Source organism: Clarias gariepinus, chromosome 4 (assembly GCF_024256425.1).
Source record: "Clarias gariepinus isolate MV-2021 ecotype Netherlands chromosome 4, CGAR_prim_01v2, whole genome shotgun sequence".
NCBI lineage: Eukaryota > Metazoa > Chordata > Actinopteri > Siluriformes > Clariidae > Clarias > Clarias gariepinus.
Window position 1 is genome coordinate 11596667 of NC_071103.1, and position 18901 is coordinate 11615567.

Genomic DNA, 18901 nt, shown 5'->3' on the forward strand with positions numbered 1-18901 from the left:
AGGAATGGGACATATTAGGCTGCAAGAGAACAGTCAGTTATTGAAGTTGATGTGCTTCAAGCTTTTAAAACGGGCAAGCAGCAAGATTTTAAATGGCCGCTTTTATGGTGATTCCCCAATATTTAGTACCTTCCAATTGTTATCCAATGAAGGACAACAGGTCAATCGGTGAAATGGGCCCAAAGCTTAGGATCGAATGTAAGCTTGTCCGGACCAATCCTACATATGAGCTACTATGATAAAACAATGTGAGAAGACAACTTATTCCCTTGTTGCAAAGTGCCCATACTGACTCGTGACTATCATTAAAAGCATCTACAATGGGTACAGGATCATCAGAACTTGAAGTAGGTGGCCTGCTTTAAATTTTACATCATGTGGATGGTGGTTGTGTAAATCACAGGCAGTGCTTAGTTAAGAAACCTTGGAACCTATTAAGGATATGACAAGAACCATCTCACTCTGTCTCTCTTATTAGGTGCCTCTATAATCTTTGTACATAAATGATCATTGACTGAATCACTTCTAAAGAACTTGTCAACTCTTCTCTACCCCAGTAATGCCAAGGGACAGGCACACCATAACACCGCTGCCGAGTAGCTGTTATTTAGGTGGTGAGTATTTCTCAGCACAGAAGTAACACTAACAGGGCATGTTAGTGGTGGTTACACTGGGTCTGGTGCATTAGGTGAAGCAGCATTGCTGGGATTTTAAAACGCTCTGTATGCTTTGTAGCCACTTTCTTACACATACTTATTTTGTTCAGCCTTGTAGGTGTACAGATGGTGGATTTATCTTACCATTCCTCCTGCAAAATGTATGTTCTTCGGGTAAAAAAAAAAAAAAGGATGACAGTGGCCGATTGCTCTCACCATGTTCAGCCATGATATCAGCGATCTTTAACTCTAGTCATGGTGCGCAGCACCCAGCACCGTTTGTAATTCACCAACAGATAAACACTAACACACTGAGCCTGGTAAACAGATTTGTTGAATCAGCTGCGTTTAAGCAAAATAATCAACAAACTGTATTAAACAGGCCCTCCAGGACTGAAGTCGAAGATCCCTGCCATACAATAACTACCTCTAATACTGGAAAGTAATGTGCTTAGTTTTCTTTACCATTTGCTTTATAGACACATACATTTTGGCAAGACAACATTATCTAGAGCGAATTACATTATACGTCTGAAAAGCTCAAGGGCCCAACAGTGGTGGTCAAGGGGCGGCAACTTGGTGGTCAAGGGGCTTACACCTGGGACCTGGGACTTTTTGAATTGAATCGTAGTCCAGTGCCTTAACCACTGAGCTACCCTTGGCTTTCTTATGCTACCAAAATGATAAATAAACAACTTGTACATGGATTTTAGTTTTTAAAACATTTTATTTGAAACATCTTTTATTAAAACCTCATCTTTTATGTGCAACCTCAGTTATCTTTAGATGTCCTAAAACAGACTGAGAACTGAGCTGCCTCTGTTGCTCCTGTCACAGGTGGAGCCCTAATCACAAACCTCACTCGATCAGGTAAGTTTTATAAAGCCATATCAGTAGCTCAGTGGCACAAATAGGAAAAAATAAAATAAAATATGTTAAAACACTTTTTTTTAACAAAGCTTCCAATGTAAGGAGAATTGAATTCTACGTTTACCCAGCCTATGTACAATGCAACAGTCAACACATTTCTCCCCCCATATCTCGAATAGACATTTTTTTTGTGTGTGTTTGGTATGGTGGCGTAGTGATTAGCACTTTGGGCTCACACTTTCAGGGTAGACGGTTCATTTACAGCCTCAGGGTCTGTGTGTGAAATGTTCTTTCTGAGCTTTACGGAGTTTTCCTTTCGCAGGCCAAAGACATGCAGATTAGTTTAATTGGCATTTCCAAATTGGTGTGTGTGCTCTGTGATGGATTGGCAGGGGGTATCCCCCCTTTGTGCCCTAAGTCTCCTGATAAACTCTAATAACCTAAATAATTAAAGTGATAATATGATTAATTAGGGTTAAATGGAAGTGGGAGGAAAACTAGCCCAGTGTATCAGTATAAATTTACAAGACTTTCATAAGTATATATTTTATGTGCTAACTGAATGTTTGCATTGCCCTGGCTAAAGGTGACATTTCCTCATGGCCTATTTTTAAGGCTATTTCTGATAACAATGAAAAAGCCCCAGATCAGGCTGAAAGAGACAGAGATCACAGAGTAGATCAGCTGAAGCAAAAATCATTATAATTGTATGTCAGGTTTTAATATACATAGGATCTTTGCTGGGTGACTGTAATATGCTGTTATAATAAAACAATATCAATGTATCGCTGTGTCTACACATAGTGGGTAATTTCTATAACTGTAAATGTAATCTTAAATTTATGAGGCATGTGGCATGCCTCAATCAAATATAAGCTTTTGTCCCCCCACTTTAAAAATCTTTCCTTAGCTGCTTGTATAATGTAAACTATAGTGTATAGTTAAAATAAGAAAAGGCTGGAACTGTAGGAAATATATGTTTGTGTTAATATTTAATTTATTGAAAATATTTTTCTGAATTAAATGGTACACTATTTATTCAATAGCTTTTTTGATAAGCAGTGTTGCTAATAAAAAATATGTAATATTTAAATTTAGGAAAATATGGCTGAAATTGGCTTCATGCACTAAATAAGACAAATTGTACATTTTCTGTGTAACATTGTTTTAGTTTAGGGAGCATGATGGTGTACTGGTTAGCACTGGGGTCTCACACCTCCAGAGTCGAAGGTTTCTCCCTTGTGCTTGTTGAGTAATCTCACGGTACCCCAGTTTTTTTCAGCACCCAAAATCCCCTAGGATAGGCCCCAAGATTCCCAAGACCCACAAATTAATGAATGAATAAATTAACTTATTTTTTTTTAATAATTTTTTTTATTTATTAAATATATTGTGTTATTGACATCTCCAGCTCAATAACATTCTCAGAGTCAATATGCCAATCCAATTACACTGGGTTAAAAATAAATCATGCTGATTTAGTCAGCATTTTGTTATTTTGTTTAGTCAGTTTATTTTCAGTTAGATTGTAGTCTAAATGGATGTTGAAATTAATCAGTATCTTTCGGGTAGGGTAAAAGAAGATCCCAGGCAGGACTAATGGCTGTGTTTAGAGTGGAGTGGGGGTGTCTACGCTGTCCGTGGTCCTGAAGCTGGTGGTCAGTGCTGCCTACTACTAAACACCCTGATGATGAAATGAAGCCCATCTCACTCCTCTGTGTCACTGCAGTCATGGTGAACCACTTCTCTTTCAGGCTTTCCTTGCTTGATTTAATTCAGCTTTTATATATTTTCATTATACCAGTACAGTATATCGAAAAGATTTCTCACTGTTCCCTCCAGTGTAATATACTGTACAGTACATTGTACATACAAACAGTAGGAAAGTGTAGGACAGGACACTGGAGAGGAAAAGTGCAAGGACAATACACACTGCAATACTGGAAGCAAGACAAAACACACAGTGCAAAGACACCAGCTTATATATTAACTTTAGTGTGTGCTAGTAGTGCACGCTCAGAACTAAGGGACACTGTATCATTCTTTGTCACTGGCCATGGTGTCCTCAGTTTGATTTTACTGTAGCCTAGAAAGGTTAATGTAACCACTTAAGCTTCACTCTAAAAGCTAATTTGTTTAGAATGATAACAGCCTAATTATTTTTGCTATAACAGACAGTACAACTGCACACATTACACAATGCTTAATGCTTTAATAACACCACAACCCTGGAAGTTCTCCATATTAAACATAGTGGGAATCAGCAGGTAGGATCAAGCCAACATGTGTGTCGTGGTTTCAGCTCCATCGCATTTCACAACCGAGATCGATATAGTCATGGTGTCAAGGTGCATTTCAATCGACATGTCTTGTTAACATGTTTTTGCCATCACTCTGAGAGCAACTCCAACTCTTTTCCATAACGTCAGCGTAAATCCAAGGCCTTCCTTATTCTGCCTCGGGTTTTGCTGAATCTGTTGTGTGTAGCCTATGCGGCATCATTAACTGTTTGCGTGGGATTCATAACAGAGCATGTTGCACTAAGTCTGACCTTGTAAAGTCACACGTAAATTTTGTCTGTCTTTTTTTTTTTTTTTTGGTCTTTCTTCAGCTCCTACACGCTATCTCCTCGCACGCGCTTATTCTCTTATTGCCCAGGCAAGAGCAATGAACGCGTCGCCATGGAAACCGCCAACAGTCACGGACAGATGTGTGTGTGTGTGTGTGTTGGGGGGGGGGGGGTGATGGTCTTGGGGTTGAGAGTGATGAGAGGTGCAAGTCTGACCGACTCCCCATCCATTGCCTCTGACCCCCATCACCTTTCACCTCGGATTCAAATCCTGCCTCCTCAACCCGAGTCCCCCTTCTGTCCCCGCACCGGCCCCCGACACGCACCTCACTGCCCCCTCCGCCCCCATCTCTCCATATCTGCCCCGTTCCCTCTCCATCCGTCTCCAGCTCGTATCCAGCCAGACTGCGCATATATGGCGGACACTGCGGTCGTGCGTCGATGGAAAAGCTGGTAATGTCTTTAAAGGAAATGCTACAAACGACATCAAAAGAGCTTGACTCTTTGAATCTTTTGGTCTTTTTTGTTTGTTTCCTTCTGGCTTTTTGATGTTGCTTTTGCTTGTCTAAATTAAGAGCAGCTTAAACATTATTGTGTGCAACTTTATGTCCTGCTCAAAGAGAGAGAGCGTGTTAATGTGACAGAGAGAGAGAGAGAGAGAGTGTGTGTGTGTGTGTGTGAGAGAGAGAGAGAGAGAGAGAGAGAGTCAAGGCCTGGACTTTGTTTTTATTGATTAGTCAGGAAACTAATTCCATGGACAACCCGCAATCTCTCCCATACTCGCTTACTCTCTCTCCTCCCTTTACACGTAGCTTTGCATGTGACCGCGAAAAAGAGACTGCGTGCGTGCGCGCGTGTGTGCGTGCATGTGCATACGTGCGCGCCCCGTGGAATATTCCGCACATCGCGCGAACATTTGAATAGACTGAATGCGCAGCGGCGCGCGCGAGAGCAGGGGTTTTGCGCGTGTTCTTTGGCCTCTGCGCCACGGTTTAGCAAATTTTCTGATGATCTGGCAGTCTTTGTTGTTGCTTTGTCTTTGTTGTTTTTCTTCCCCCTTTTTTTTTTTATCAGGTTATGCATTGGTCAAACGCGATGGCTTTTGAGGGGAGAAAGGGCGTGGCGAGGTTTTGCTCCCAGTCTGATCTTTGGTCATTTGGTGCGTGAACATGCGCTTTAATTGTGCATTTAATTGTGCATTGAGTATTGAGTATATACTTTAATTGAGTATTGATAATTTGGAGGTCTGTACGAGATTACTGTAGCCCATACAGATTATTTTCTTTTTTTTTTATTACATTTTATTTGGAGAAAACAGCACGCTTGCTTTTAGTGCTCACGGTTAGCCTATTAGTTCGGCTTTTGTCGTGCTGATAAAGAATTTCGATAGTCAGATTATTGCTGAGAAGCACCACGTTCATTCCTCTTCTCCATCCTTAGCGCTTTTTTTTGTCTCGGTGGGAACCGAAGCGTGTTTAGTCGCTCGGACCGGACGTGTCTCTTTAATCAATCCGATCGATGCGTGTTCGGCGATAACGACGCTCAAACAACACCGGAGTGCAGGCTCTGCCGAAGGGAAATCGATCAACAAACCGAGTTAATTATGGGAAAAAATCAATCAGGAGGAGGGGATATTTTAGTGGGTTTTAAAGAGCAAGAGAGAGAGAGAGAGAGAGAGAGAATACGTCTCTCCTCCAGCCTCAGCTTCTCTTTTAGGCGCTCACATGGTTTAATATGACACACAGGACACTAAAGAGAGACTGTGTGAATTATTCCAGCTTTCTGTGCATGCATTAAACTGCTGCTTTATTTTATTGGGTTGTTATTGCATCTACACAACCCCACAGGAAAAGGCCCGACATTAACACACACACACACACACACACACACAGTGTTCATCATTATACAGCTAGACCTGATGTGTTGTTTAGTTTGTACAGGGTTCAGCTGAGGTGTATATCCCAAAAGCTTTTTTACCTGTAACCTGTATTGCCCTGGAGAAGAAATAGCAGATGGAGATCAAAAAGCTGCAAAAGTAAAATAAATAAATAAATAATAGAATGCATGTGTGTGTCGTTTACAATGTATGCAGTTTTGACTTTTTCGAGACAAGGAATTTTTTTGGAAAGATCTAAAATGTTTCCATTTGCTCCGAAGTTAAGGTTGGGGTTAGATTTAGGTATAGCATATGGCAGTGCAAGGTCGTCATAAGAATACTAGATGCGTGCGTGCGTGTGTGTGTGTGTGTATGTGTGTGTGTGTGGTGCCCACTCATTGTTGAGGCAATCTGTAGAGTTTTAGGGGCCGCAAATATTTGCAGGACCTAACCGCGTTCAGTTTTCTTTATGTGCCCTCACGTTTCATCACTGCTGCTGCTGCCCACATGCCCATTATACTTACCCAATCTCTCTCTCTCTCTCTCTCTCTCTCTCTTTCTCGCACACACACACACACACACACACACACACACACACACCTGCAGAAATAGAAAACAGTGCCCCTGTGAAGATGTGAAGAAAAAAAATGCCTCTGAGACAGACCAAGTTAGTAAGTTACTTAAGTATGCATAGAAAGTATTATTATTATTATTATTATTATTATTACAACTGCAGCGAATAGAGAGCAGAATAAAATACGATGATTAGTCTTCGGGTGAAATGTAAAATTTTACACCAGTGTGTATTTACAGTTTTTAATTTTTGTTTACAGAATATCACACAATATAGCATATAAATATAGCACAGTATACCTTGTCCTCATAAAATCAAGCTTAATCAATGCTGATAGCAAATAAGCATGTTAAATAAAAACACACGCAGGCTGTTATTAATATTTGAAATGGCTGTAGGAGGTACACTTTAAATACAAGTGTGCTACATGATAAGCAAAATGTCCTGGTTAATAAAGACTGCGTCCCAAATCAACTTAGTAAGCTGTGACCTCTGATTATGGCAGCCTATATAGTGCTGTGTTCTCAGACAGTAATTTAGTACGTGATTATTGCCAGAGTCTCACCGATACACGTGACAGGGTACGCAGAAAAAAAGAGGAATGAAATGTGAAGATTCAGACAGGATTTGAATATGAAATAAATATTGAATTACACATACATTATAAATATTTTCCCCCGAAAACTTTTCGAAATGTATTTGTTATAACTACACCTTATTTGATTCTTTTTTTTTCTCTTTTCAGTTTCTCCTTCATATGGTGTAAGTTATTCTACAGTATGCGTTGGCTTTAGACCAATAAGTAAAAGCAACCTTTAATAAATGTGCTATAAAACATCACATCTGAGTCTGACCTTTAGTGTAAACTCATACAGATTTAAATCTGCACAAAATGCATGTTAGGCTATGTTTCCTAAAACAGCCAATTAGATTTTTAAAAAGCCTGTAAATGTAGATAAGCTTTGTTTTCAGGTGAATAAAATCAAATCTACAAAATTGATACAATTTGTGATAAATATTAAATATTGCAGCACGTGATATGTAATAAATATGAATATTAAACAAACTGTTGCATATCAATATGCGCGTTTTTATATGTAATCTCTGAGAAAATTCCTTTTCATATAAAATTACAGCTATGATTTAAGAGTATGTCTAAATAAGCCATGTTTAAGATCGGACGATGATATGCATGAATATGTAAACTATTAATTAAATAATTTAGTACGCACCCTTAAGCACCCTTTCCATGTGCAGTACGGTAATATACATCTCTAAGCAACGACTGTAATTTAACCAAGTGGAAAACCGAATTCAAATGTGTTTAAATGTAAATTGAGATATTAACAGCGAGGGAGGAAATATCAGGATAGTAAATACATTGTGAGAGAAATAAATTATTAGAATAGAATTAGAATAATTAATGAAAGCATTGCATGCATTTAATGGGCTTCATTATTCATAGTAAGATGATCATGCATACAAAGTTTATTTTACTGTAAGATGCACTTTCACTTTATGATTTAAATATCCAGAACTATATTAATATAGATTCAAATAAATTAGGCAAGACTGATAAAGTCCTGATGGTTCCTTTATTATTAAAAAAAAATCCTAGCTGTGAATATTTGTGTCTTGTGTTAATTATGGTTAAATGTTTGTTACTGTTGATGCTGTTTTGTGTGCGTTTATCTTTTTATTTACCCAAATAAATAAACAAGTCAGTGAATAACAACTCAGATTTGAAGAAAGCAAATGACTTTGGAGGAGGAAATGTCACGATTTTTCTCTAAGCATATTTTCCTTTTGATTTCTATTGTCCGACTAATACAAGCACGTGTTCATAAAGCGCTCATTAACCGCATATGTATGAATGTGTGTGTGTGTGTGTGTGTGTGTGAGGGGGGGGGGGGGTTCCGTAACCAGGCACCGGACTGTACCGCAGACCACCGCAGTGCACTTATGTCAAAGTAATAAACACTTTTCCCCAGGTTTATTTTTACTGTTAATTCATTTCTAAAAATATTTTACGCATTTATTCCTTTTGACCAACAAAACGATCCTACTGAGATCTTGCGCAACCAAATGAGTTCCACGCCTGCGGTTATTCTGCCTTTAACATATGAGAAAAGCTTTCAGTGTTATTCTAACGCTCTCTTCTAATGACCTAATTTAGTTATACAGTTTTAAAAAATGACAAGATTCAGATGACCAAGTCTGTACATTTTATTTTATTAATTTTTTTTACATTTAAATCTGAATCTGAAGTGTGTATGGTTCATTTAAATAAAAAGACAAAATGCAAAACAAAAAAAATAAGAATTCATTTTGATTATTAAACCTTATTACATCCATGACATTATTATTTTTTTATATATACTAAGAAATATTATAATAAATATTTCTCATTTTATTATGCACACAAGTACTGTTGCTCTTGGACTTGGAGTAATACCACATTAAGAGCTCTTCTTGAGAAAAGGTGTTAAAAAATATGAGTCTGAAAGTGCAGCACACTGACCCTGTGTATGCTTTTCTATTACTTTTATCTCAGGCGGTCTTTAGCCTCTTGTTCCACTACCGCATGTCCTATTTGTATTATTCTGACATGGTGCTTAGTGCATTAGTATGTGGTTTTGGATGTTGTCCAGGTGTCCAGGTTCAAAGGATAATTTGTAGTTAACAGCCAGACCAGCTATTAAAACATAAAACCTACATTTAACTTATTTTAGGTGATTAATAAATTCCATAAATTATAGTAAATATGATTTAAGATTTTTCTTTGAAGGCAAAATCTCTATGCAACCTAATAAAGATTTGTGTTTTGTAGACCTTGCTATAACATTTAATACAAATTCTAAAATATAGGTAATGAATATCACTACTACTACTACTAATAATAATAATAATATGAAGAAGAATAAAAAGAATATTAAATACTAAGTAGTTTTTTAAGTAAATGTTTTTTAAGTTTTTTAAGTAAATGTAGTTTTAACAATTTGTGACCTAGTCTGGGAAAACTAAATAAAATGTTGAATATAAACAATATAAAACAATGAATATAAAAATGATCTTCGCTGGGTTTTCACACACTGGGTCACATGTTTTCCTTTATTTTCATTTAGATATTGAAGTGAATAGATTTATGTCAGGTATTTGAAACCGACAGGGTCCTTGTTGACCCCTGCAGCATTATTGACAGGTTACTTAGTAAATGTTCACAAATGGATTCAATCCGATTAAATTTAAAGCAGTGATAAGTAACATCCTGCAGCATGCTTGTCACCAATGATACCTGTAGGTTTGTCATTTTACTCGAGCCATCTCTTAAACACAGATCAATCCTTTTTAAAGCAAGCAGGGAAACGTGAGGACAATTTATTTACAAAACTATTGTATTTCTATTTCCTCCTTTATTGATTATTGAGTCTGTTAGATACACATTCAGCCGTTTAGAGATCGATCGTGTGAGGTGGAAACGTCTCGATGGCGATCGTCAGTTGTGTCGTTTGCTGCAGCTCTGGTGACGAATGGATCAAAATAAGCACCATAAGGCCCACTCTTGTCTGTTGTGTGCGTCTGTTTGCTCTCTGTGTTCGTATTTATGTATCTTTAGAACCTGATCAAGCGTCAGGGTCAAAGTTCAAATTCAGCCAGAGGTCAAATTCAGAGAGCCAGACGACCTTGTTCGATTGCATGACCTCAGGGGTCAAAGAGCGATGGTGGAGAAGGAGACCGGGTCAGGAGGGTGGTGGGGTGGATCCTACGATGTGGTCATCAAATTTAAATCTGTCATGTTCATTCAAATGAGGATTCAGACACACATGCTTCTCTCTCTTTATCTCTTCATCTACTTGAATCCCTTCTAATTGTATACATACAGACTCTATGTAGGCTATCGTTCCTAACTGAATCCTCTCTAAGCACAGTGCTGAGCATCCTGAAGTACCAGGCGGAGAGTGGGGTGCTCTCCTTTTTTCGGAGTGCACCTGCATGTCTGCCAGAGGATCAGGGCTTTTGTCCACTTTTCCATCCTAATCGAAGTCTGAGTGCAATAGGTTGGAGTGTGTAGTCAGTGCAGTTCTGCACGTGACCTGTGTGCGGCAGTGGAGAGTCAGCTGTTTGATTACTCATCCTAGATGATAAGCAGGTGAATAGAAAGGAGAGGTGAAAGGAAAGAAAGGAATGAGGGATTTCAAAAAGAAAAAAAAGGAAAAAATGTTGTGTGTGTGCGTGCGTGTGTGTGCATGCGTGTGTGTGTGAGAGAGTGTGTGTGTGTGGTTGTGTGTACACCCACACACACATTGTAAAAGGCTTCTGGCTCCAGGTCCTACCCTTTTTTCTTTTGTGTATCCCACACAAGCACAATCGTCTAATCTGCTTCGATGCAACTTCCTCACCGCTGTCTTTCTCACTTCACTACTTTTTCCACTTTTTGTGTATTTCCTTTTCTCCCACATTTTTTCCTTTTCTGATTCATTCTTAGAAATTCCTTTAACATTTTTTTGAGAATGATAAGAATAATGCTCTGAAAAAGCTCTAACGTATGTATGTACTTTCAAGACACTTTGTCTCACATATTGAGTTATGGACCTTTCTTTAATTTTTGTTTTTATTTATTTGACATTTTCACATTTCTTTTGTACGTCTTTCTTCTACTACAAAACAGTCTTATCAGTTTTTGGAGTGCTAGCACACATTTTCTTTGATGCCGCTGAAATCCACCACATTTTTTCATGCTTCAGTTTAACTCAGTTTTAAGTACTCCTCAATGCTTATAACCACGCAGCTGGCACATATAATCACAGAGAAAATGGAGATGCTTTCTATCTTATGTTCCCATTGAGAATAAAACCATTTGCATCCCCTGGCTCCCCCAGCCAAGCTGGAACAGCTGCTAAGCAGTGCTTTTTCCTGGGTGAGCCCTCAGGGCGGGGGAAAAAACATCCCCTCTGCTTTATGTCCCAATTGAAAAATGACTTTTGTCCTTCCTCATGTAGCAGCCCTATAGGTGTATCAGTGTGTTGCCTTTAAGAAGATCAGGGGCACTGACTGCACTTTGGCCCAAGGAACTTCTCTTCACTTTTATCAGGATTCCAGTGGCAGGAACCATTTAGTAGTTTAATGGAAGTATAATGGAAGTGCTTAGTGACTGGTTTGCTTGTAGGAAGAGATCCTAAATGGTAGATGTTTATCTTTTAGGTTCTTTCTTGCTACCATGTAAGCAATTAGTGTTTAACTGTTATGCACAGTATTCAGTATCTGTGTATGCTGGGAAAAGATCTACGTATAGAAAAAAAATCTACAGGCAAGTGTCTAAAGTTAGTCGAAATACTTAACTTGAATATGTAAAACATTCACCAGGCTTCAATTGTTACTGTACATTTTACTATATAAGGAACAATTATTTAATTATTTAAAACAATATTTAATTATACTATAGACATACTACAAGTGTATGAATTTGGGCTTATTGTTGCATCCACTTTAAATGCATTTTGAATCAGTGCCCAAGCATTTCCAGTAATGTTTTAAGCTATTAACTGTATATATTTGCCCCTCATAGACAGCATGATGTATATAGTGTCTTCTTAATAAAGCACAATCAAGACACACACATTGCATGTCTTTTAAAAAAAAATAGCTTATCATTTTTACCTTTTATTTTTCATTTTACTTTTATGTCAATATTCATTTAATTTCACTCTTCCCTTTTTTCATTTCAATGTAATTCCATGAAATGGCAACAACTCATTGAGCTATATGTTAAAAACCTTACAATTAATTCAGGAATTTGTCCAATGTGCTGCTAAAACTCTTGCGATCAAAAAAACGTATTTGAGCTTAAAATTAATCTTCGCTTCCAAGGCCAATATATCAGAGTCAAATCGGAACAAAGTCGGTGGTGCAGAAGGAGACGAGCAAATCCTGCTCTTAGAACACTCTTGAAATACCGCACACTACGTCTTAAAAAATAATAATAAACAATTCAGGGATACAAAAGTGTAAGTATGAAAACTAAAATATGCATGGTATTCTTTTCTTAAATGTAATTTAAGGTCATCATGTTATTGATTTTTTTTTTTCACCATCATACACTGGGGAATTCAATGTGCTTAAGTAGCAAATAAATGCAGGGGCACTAACATGTCTTTTACAGTAGTCAATTCATATATAGGCTTGCATTATGTTGTCTTTTGATTGCATCTTTTAGAATTGTACATATTATACTTATCAAAGATCATAATGTAAACCTAAAAGATTTTAAGTGGTTGTTGTATTCATAGTATTAGTAGGTTTCTGTTTAAAAATAGTCTCCCAGTTTTTTTTTTTACATTATGACTTTTTAAGTAATGTTCTTTTTCTTCCTGAAGTTGTAGTTTTCCAAGACTGCAGGGCCATTTAGCTCTTCAAATCAAATGTAATCTTGTAACTCTAAAATTTAATACTTATTTATTTTTAAATACATTTTTAGCCTTGAGTCTAGGAAAACATGCTTTAAGCCTTGTAAAAGCATGTTTAGTCATGTCAACAATTTTATGTTATTTTTAATAGTATTTATTTTAATGTTTCTACTGCGAAAATGGCTGCATTTTGCTCTGAATGACCAGCCTTTTTTTTTTTTATCAAATGAACAAAAAGAAGTTAACTGGCAGACATTCTAATGGCATGAGGGCATTCAATTCAATTGAATTCACTTAATGTTTAAACACATATAAATCAATATTGAAACAAAGCAGCTTGAAATGACTCTTGATATGGATTTATCCCCACTACATGAGATTTATATTATTTATCTAAAACATCATAATTATTTGTAAATAACACTAGAATTATATTTAGACTCTACATTCCACCAAATCACTAAAAAAGAGAACTTACTTTTCGTCTTCTCATCGACCCAGATGCTTCATTGAGGTGAATGTGTTTGGGTGATGGTGTTTCGTAACCTATAACAGGTAACTCTAGAATGTCTTAAGAACCAAATGGAAGTTTCATATATTAAAGCAAATTATTTATTTTATTATTTAAAAGCAAATTATGATTTTATTAAAAGGTAAACCGTAGTTAGAGGTGTAGAGGGAACTGATCCGATAATCGTGATTGGGGGGTGGGGGGAAAGGAGGCAGGGGTTTGATTAGCAGGGGGTGATGGTCAAAAGAGAATTTCATCTGATCTTGTGACAAATGCAAAATATTGGAATTGGATTTAGAATGTTAGTGTAAAGTAAGCATATTTTTACATATATCCTATGTATATTGATATCAGCTGATACTTAGGTTTTAGTATCAGTTTTTAGAAAAGTAAAATTTGTATCATGCCATCTTTACTTATGGTGGACTAAGACAGGATTCTGTTAAAGTTGTTGTACCATGGATGCTGTTGTAAATAGATTTTTTATAATAATAATAATAATAATAATAATAATAATAATAATAATAATAAAAAAATATCTTTAAGAAACCCACTGGTTGTTATAAAGGACATGTTGCCTGTATTTAAAATATATATTTGTGCTTACTTTACATACATATTGGTAATTGTAACACACTTGAGACACACATAGTATCAGAACAATGCTGTAACTGTTAAGATTATACAGTCCCATTTCCACTTTCGGTCAAGCCGTGTGACTTTTGGTTCTCAGTGCGCAGAATAAAAGTGGCTCTTTTCAAGCTTTGGTCTGAAAGGAAAAGCAGCCTTATACGGAACCAATGCATCCACCATGCTTTGTTATGAGCAAACCTCCTGTCTAAGAGGAAGGTCTGGCTGAGGCTTTGTAGATCCTGGCAGCTGTGGATGATCCAAATGCAAAATCATGTTGGCTATGCCTTTCTGTCTCATTCCTGCCCGATCGTTCAGACAGCACCAGCTTAACGCTAAGGCCATCATTTCCGTTCATGCAGCAGTTTCTCTCCTCTGTTTAATGTGTGGAGAAGCACTTTCAGATTATTGTCTAATACCTCGAACAGTGCTTCGCTCTCAAGACAGTACTGTGGTCTTGATAGAGAGATGCTGACAAGGCGGCTTAGAGTATGCGTTCTGGATATTTTCCACAGAGAATGAAAAGAATTTCTTAGAAATTTTTCAGTTTGTTTTTTCCTGTGTTTTTTTTTTCCTTTTTTTTTTTTTCGTGCCTGTTCACCCTCAGCCTATTTTAAGAACTTCATTTTTTACACATGGGGTCAAGTAGGGAAAAAAAGGAACTTTGTGAAAAAGTGAGCGAGCAGCACAGCTCAGGAAAACAAAAAGCTTTCAGGGGAGAGGGATGAAAGCGAAGGGGATGCAGACGCCGAATCACCTGTGAAGCCTCGGCCTCACTCAGGCTTTTTTCCTTCCATTTTTCCATCTCTCTTCTCTCTTCCTCTCTCCAGGCAACCAGGCAGAGAGGCTGCTTACTGCGATCACTCATTATTCTCAATCGAGCTCTGAGACAGTCAATACATGACCACATTTGCTTTTGAGTCAGGCATTTAGAATGACTTGTTTGGAAAAAAAAATCATTTTCATTATTTTGTTCTTTAGAAAATATCAAAGGGGATTTGCTGACAGAAATACGGCTAGTATATAAATGGTAATAATAGGAAGATATTTCTTAATTAAAAGCTACCATAGTCAGGCAGCAAATACTTTTTTATAACCCTTTTCAAGCCCATAATCAAATATTTAATAAAGAAATTAAGTGTGTTCACTGCACTCTCATCTTTTTTTTCTTTTTTTACAAACATTTAATTATACTTTATTAATAATAATTAAATAAAGTAAGGCCTTTAACCAGAATGGACTGACCTTGATTGGCGAATATATTGATTTTGAAATAGCTATGAATGCGAATCTGTTAAATTATGCTTATTAAACAGTATTTTCATCTTTTCTTTTCCCCAAATAGTTAAGGCTCATCTTTCATTTCTTCAATATTTATTTTCACAATACATCTGAAACAGAAGCAAGGAAAAAAAAAAATAGGCCACAACGGCAAAGTGTTAATATCGCTCAAGGGCCCAGCATCGGCTTGCTGTCTATTGTGGGATTTGAACTCACAACCTTCCTGTGATTATTACAGAACCCTAACCATTAAATCACCACCCCCTTCACTTAGAGCGATTCATTTATTGATTATGAAGACGGAGAGGCTAAACGAGTCTTCACTTTTGACTTACGAGTGTGTTTAGTGCGCGTAAGTGACCCCCGGCATCGCCGCCAATCGGTTAAGAAGTTCAGTGTAGGAGTATCGGGTCATGTGATTAGTCGTATGTTGAGTAATTCAGACACAGTGACTGTGCTATTGACTCGGCTATTGACTCGGCTATTGACTTGCCTTCACCCGGGTGGAGGAAGAGAGAGAAATGTATTGATTGATTGACCCCAAATTAGCCCCCGCATTCCGGCCCACTCAGTCAGTTGGGATATCTCCATTGGAATCCGGCTGTCAGAACAGCTTATCTTTTTCATCTGTTCATCAAGCCCTAAACAATGTAGACATGGTAATGGTAGCTTTACCACTGGGGAAAAGCTAACATTGTAATTGGTTAACGATAGACCATCGTTCTCCCATCAATACTCATGGTACATCGTCTTCAACAACAAGATTTGTTCTTGACACTATCATGGTGCTAAAATGCTTGATGCTGAACATATGAATGCTGAACTTCTGAGATTACATTGACAATGCAGAAATCTTTGTTAGAAGCAAACATTTTTTTTTTTATTTACAAATTTAACACATAAAAATGGAACTCTCTCTATCTGTCTGTCCATATATCTGTCTACTTATCCATCTACATACCTTCCCACCTACATACTGCACACCCACACATATGTATGAATAAGAAAATGCTTAAACATTAAATATTAAACATTCTGCACAATCCGTAAGTCACGGTCTAAATTTAGTGTCCTGAGTACAAAATGGCAAATTTTTCTTGATATCTTCTCCACCAAGGCAGTTATTCAGACGACACTCAACTCTGTCCATGGATTTGGTGCCTGCTCTGAACACCCTGTCATTAAAGCAAAAGAAATACTAAGAAATTCCCATCAAAAAATATTTCAGAGATTCAACTCATTGAATTCGTAATAAAATATTTTGTGTCAATTAGTAAAGAATGCAAAGCTGTGTTTTCCACTAGTGCTTTCAGGTGCTTGGTCCGTCCTGTGCATCATCTCATTTTTAATCTCAAAAGATAGACTTCATGAAATGATTAGTATGAAAATTCCCCGGATTCTAATCTAATACCCATCACGCTGAAAAGCAAAAACTGTGCTCTCTATTATAAAAGACATCATAAATGATATAATCTTGGTCATATTTGCTCGATTTACATCCCGTATGATGTGTTATTCTTCATATAAAACTCAATCGGCTTTACATCATGTCCTTTTTAATTTCCTGCATTTCTTATTTGTTCATTCATCATTCTCTTTCTCTTTCCCGCTCTCTCTCTCTCTCTCTCTCATTCTCTGTAAGCTGGAGGCAGATCGTTGTTCAACATTTATTTCTCCAGCTCTTTACTGTTGGACTGCAGGAATTGGCAGCTCGATTAGAGCTCATTGATTTTGTAGTCCTAAGTACACTGATTTTCGAAATTCCCATTGATCCAGGCTTTAAATCTCTCTCTCCTTCTCAGTCTCTCTGCCTCGGTTTCTCTCTCCATCCAGCCTTCATGCTGTTGACCATACACTATCAATACGGTGTTTAAACGGGTTTAAAAGGAGAAACAGAATGCACAGAGGAGTAAGGAATTGAGCTTTGGTCTCTGTGATGGTGTGCACGATGAGTTAGAAACCCGGAGAACCGGCGAGTACAATACAGAGGGAAAGAAGAGGAGATTGTGACAAGGAGAAAGAGAGATTTTTCATGTTTTCTCCCTTCGCTGACTGCTTTGGACAAAGCCGAGGGTTAGTCTTGAAAGGAAAGACAGAGACCTCAACAGACAAAGAGTGTGTGCACAGCTGTGTAAAAGATCTCTTCCAACTCTTTCGAGCTCCTGAATGAAAGGAACTTGAAAAATCTACTGATCAAACAATTGATTATTGATTGATGTGTTAATCTGTAGCTGACCTATGAAGATGTGTATTCTTGTATTTGTATTTAAGAGTGTTTGTTCTCTCTACTGCAAGTTCAGTACTGTCTGACATTGGCCAAATATTATTCTTTTTCAGTTCAGGGGTCAAATGCTGACTCGTGAACTAAAGATCCATCGCCTTAGCACATAATTCGTTCTGCAGCACACTTTATCCAGCGGCCGCCGAGTTGTACAAGGAAATCTTACTGCGCTACATCATTCTGCTTTTGTTCTTCATTTCCGATGTTAAGTCACGTTGACTTATCGTCTCGGCTTTATATATATATATATATATATATATATATATATATATATATATATATATTGCTCTCTGTCAATCCAACGTTCCGTCTCTCACCTGTTCTGTCATTTTATTTTATTTTTTTTGCCCTGTCCTTTTGCCGCTCTGGGGCCGCTCTCCTATTGTGGTCAGATCCCACTTTGCCTGTGCTGACCAATGAGCTGGCACTGCCTGCTGTGTCCCAAAGAGCGAGAGGGGCGGAGGGAGGGAGAGGAAATCGATAGGAGAAGTGATGAGGAGGGGAGGTGTAGATTACTGTCTGGAGGCCTTGGGGCTGGGGGGCAGGGAACAGGGTTTGGGGTGTGTGTGTATGTGGTGGTGGTGGTGGTGGTGGTGTGGTAGGTTTGTTGTTTAGGCCTTGGAGATGATGTTGCAGCTTTCTATTTCTAAAACCTCCTTTTATAGTCGTAGGAGCTAATGCGTACCTCAATGACACGTCCAATCAGAATACCAAATGGACCGGGAGGCACATCGGGGTGTGAATAAAAAAGCTGTTTGTGTGCTTGCTGGATCTCAACACACTGATCAGGGACATGGTAGATGTGTCCTTGCGTTTCAGTCTAAATGCAGAATGAGCGGAAGGAAGAGTGCTGGGTGGAATGTGTGTGTGTGTGTGCATGTGTGCAAGCCAAAAAGAGATGAGAAGACAGAAGTGGGTGAAAATCTTGGAGGAATCCTAGAGAGTGTAATAGCACACACACGCACAAACACACACGCATGCACGCACGCACACACTCAGGGATTATGATAAGGACAATGAATATCTATAATAAATATCATTATTATTGTCCCGATCTCCCACAATAAAGAGAAGCAGTGAGGGATGACACTGAGACTGGCCGGGATATTGGCAATATATCAGCATTGATTATTGGGAGCACTGACAGAGAGAGAGGAATAGAGCGGCAGAGGGAGTTAATAAAAACTAATAAAAGAGACGAGTGAGGGAAGAACAAAGGCTTTAGATGGATCTGCTTCCCTTACTCCGA